The 3,898-nt window shown below is 36.2% G+C and overlaps 1 long non-coding RNA gene across 1 annotated transcript in view; it reads right to left on the reverse strand.

The window, feature by feature from the left end:
* Positions 1–3,898, reverse strand: part of LOC128249660 (uncharacterized) — a 445,267-nt gene that overhangs the window by 436,832 nt on the left and 4,537 nt on the right. The gene's annotated exons all lie outside the window — the stretch shown is intronic.

A 3,898-nucleotide genomic window follows, 5' to 3' on the forward strand; every position in this document is an offset into this window, starting at 1 on the left:
TATGTATATGTGTATGTATATATATATGTATATGTGTGTGTGTGTGTGTGTGTATTTACACCCCCATACTATATCTATATGTGCAATTGTTGAATATAATTATTTTAAGTAATTTTCCAATAAACATATGGTAACATCTATTTCACACACACATACACACAAATACACACATGGACACGAACATAAACACAAGCATTGAAACCCTCACCCACTCACACTTATCAGCCCGTCCTCTGTTTTAAAAATAGAACACTCGCAAATGTTTCTATTAAAAGACCGTTCTCAGCTGTGACCTCCCACCCCGCCCACAAACAATGATGCTATTTGTTGTCGTTAACGTCTCTCACTACCACCCATCCGTTATCATATGAAACTTAAGATATTTGTAGACGTAAAAATGAGGTGTAGACGATATGATATTGTGAAGGCGTGGCACCTTTGGTGTGTAATGGACACAACACTTAACAGGTGTTCTCTTTAATAATACCTGACAATATTTATATTTCTGTCTTATCCGAAAAGAAAAAAATGTTTCCTTTTCTGGATGGTCTTTACGTAATTAGTGTTAGTGAATAAAAAAAACATTATATGGGTTGTCTTTTATCGTTTACTTGTTTCAGTCATTAGACCGCGGCCATGCTGGGATCTCACCGGTAAATTACAAGAACGTAACCACACTAACACCGGTTCTGAAGCCTAGCGGGGTGCAAACACAGGTACAAAGACACACACACACACACACCATATATATATATTCGACGGGTTTCTTTCCGTCTATTAAATCCATTCACAAAGCTTTGGTCGGTCCGAGGTTACAGTAGAAGACCCTTGCCCAAAGTGCCACACAATGCGACTGAACCCAGAGCTATGTGGTTGGGAAGCAAACTTCTTACCACATGGGTACGCTTGCGCCTGATTCGTCTAATCTTCGTAAAGGGTTTATAGCATTATATATTTCACTTTGGAGGGTTTCATTGTTTTTGTCTTTTCCTCAGCAAGGTCTCTGTTTATTTTACTCTGTTCTTGACTATTGTTATCAAAGTACTGAAAGTGATGGTGCGTTGCACAAGTGCGAGTTTTTGCATTCTTAGTTCGTATCCCAAACTTATAGATTTTTCGCGACACTGAACGATGCAAGTCAACATTAGACCGAGGTTAGGTTTTGAACTCTCAATGTTGAGCAATGAAACTATTTTAGCGTGGTTTCATGTTAACGGTACAAAGAATTCTAAAAGTCACACAACGTCAATGATTGTTGGTGAAGAGACACCATTGATGAAATATATACCAGTAATTCATTGGAATTTATTTTCTTGACCAATTAATAGAAGATCGCAGCGTGAGTTGAACTAGAAATACTGCAAAAATATTTTATGCGACACATTCCCCGTCTTGTCACATTTTCTGATCACCAGCTGTACCACCGATTTAGAGGCATGAGCTACAAAAACATTCACTAGAGTGGTCGGAGGAGCCAGGGTTTTCTACGGTAGACATTCGTTAATTACTTTGCATGTGATATTACTCGTTATAAACCAAGGCTACATTGGTATATAATATTGCACAAGTAAATGAGTGCAGTACCATTTATTCCTTTCCCAAACAGAAACGTAAATATAACGATTTCTTACAGACACAGAAGTTAGTCAAATAGACGCCAGTACTCAACGGGGCCTTTGTTTTATTGAGCTCCGGGAACGAAAAGAAATGGATGCTGGCAGGATTTGAACTCAGAACATAAAAAGAATTTAGTAACTAAATACCACGAAACAAACACAACGATTCTGTCAATGCACCGCCTCTGTTGGGATTAACATCTAGTGGTAATGCTTATCAGTATACCAGAGTGCTTAATTATCTTGGCCCCAAAGGAGTGAAGACTGTGTTATAAAAATTCCCCACACTACAGCAATACCAATACTAAGTTATTGATCACTTTTGCAGGGGTTCGTAATGGCTCCTGATTCAAACAGCGAGTTTTGACCGTAACTCTTTCAGAATCGAACTAAGCCATCTCCATCGCAACATATTGTTTAATCTCAGACACGTCTTTATCAAACAGATTTATGAACAAAAGTTTTCTGGTCTTTTACCAGGTACGCTGTGTGTTAAACTTCCTTATCGAATGAGTACTTCTTTTTTCACGAAGTCTAGCGTTCAATTTGAGAGATGATTGCCGGCTATTTCAAACATGTGAAGCGACGAGGTAGATTCGAAAATCACTTATGTCTATTAGTTTGCTACCTGTACTGTCTCAGTCAATTCCACTACCTGTGGAATACGATCAGCGGTAGCATGTTAAAACATCAACAACCCAGAGTATACGTATCTAAGTGTAATTCACTACCGGAAAGAGGTCTGTGATTTTCGAACAAATAACAAGACAACACTGGCACATATCTAGGTCCCTATTTATTTCCAGTTAACCTTTATATTTTGTATTAATTACAATACTTTAAATTCATGTTTAAATTTCATATAATTTATTTAAAGTAAAGTATCTTGGCAGTCACAAAGAATATATGTGGAACAGACTGCCTGCAGGACACTGGTTGATCAAAGCTGACTCAAGCCCTATTATATTGACGAAGATTAAATATCTGGCTACCTACATGGAATACGTGTATGGCTCTATTTAGGATGACCTGGAAATACACATACCAACCGAACAGAATTAAAAGTGAGAATCTGGAGCAATTTTGAATATTTCATTTATAACAGCAAAAAACTAACATTCATTCTATGTCTTTGGAGCGTAACATGAGGTGACCCCCAACAGAAAATAATGTTATTCATTAAAAACAAGTTAGCCCTCACTGAACATATTGCAGACTAACCCCAGGTCAGTCCTAACTGAACATATTGTTAATCCCTAAATAACCCTGATCGAGCATAATGTTGTGTAAATCCAAGTGAGATTTGTTACAGCTCCTAAATTGTGTCAGAAGTATACTAATTCTCTCATAGATAAGATAGAAGAGAGCTCAAGTGGATTATATGACTCTTAATGATTTTATCCCCCCCCCCCAAATAAGATGGAACGCAGCGCCAACAAAGACAAGATATCAACTCAGAAGGTACAGAAATGTCATTAAATGACGCCAAGCATTTCATCGGTTGTTTTACCAGTTTTCTTATGCAAATCCTTAAACAAAAGTGCTGGTTTCTATTACTGACACAACATCACCATTATATTATTTTGCAATCTATAAAATGTCCTCTAGTTATTAGCAGTAGTTATATTTTAGATAGACACAAACGAAAATTAAAGAAAGTTAACCACTATGAGGTTTGAAATAATACAAGCAAGCACGTCACACTATATACCACAACATACTTTGATCCTTCTATCTACTATTCTCAACTCAGCAATAATAATAATAATAAATATATTAAAGTATATCTTTTATTGTGGGATTCGAATCTATTTTGCAGATTTAAAGAACGTACAAGGAAACGGTAGTATCAGAGTGCCAAAACTAGTAATGTAACAAATAACATACCACACTAGATCAATGAGAGCAACAGGTGAAAAAAAACTACTAACTTCAACAGAAGCTGATATCTCTACAGACAGGTAACTGTTTACCTGGCTCACTCGCTGTTCTCTCTCTCTCTCTCTCTCCTTAAATCAACATCGTTTCGTAGCGATCGTTAAACGTACAAACATCAAACACTTGTCGTTCAAACGTTATTCTATATACGTATAGGATGAATGTGTGTGTGTATCTATCTATCTATCTATCTATCTATCTATCTATCTATCTATCTATCTATCTATCTATCTATCTATCCAGAGAGATACCTATATATGTGTATGTATGTGTGTGTGTTTATAAATGTATTTATATATACATTTATACATATATAATTACATGTAAATATTATGCCTATATAT

The sequence above is a fragment of the Octopus bimaculoides genome, chromosome 17, assembly GCF_001194135.2.
Source record: "Octopus bimaculoides isolate UCB-OBI-ISO-001 chromosome 17, ASM119413v2, whole genome shotgun sequence".
Lineage (NCBI taxonomy): Eukaryota > Metazoa > Mollusca > Cephalopoda > Octopoda > Octopodidae > Octopus > Octopus bimaculoides.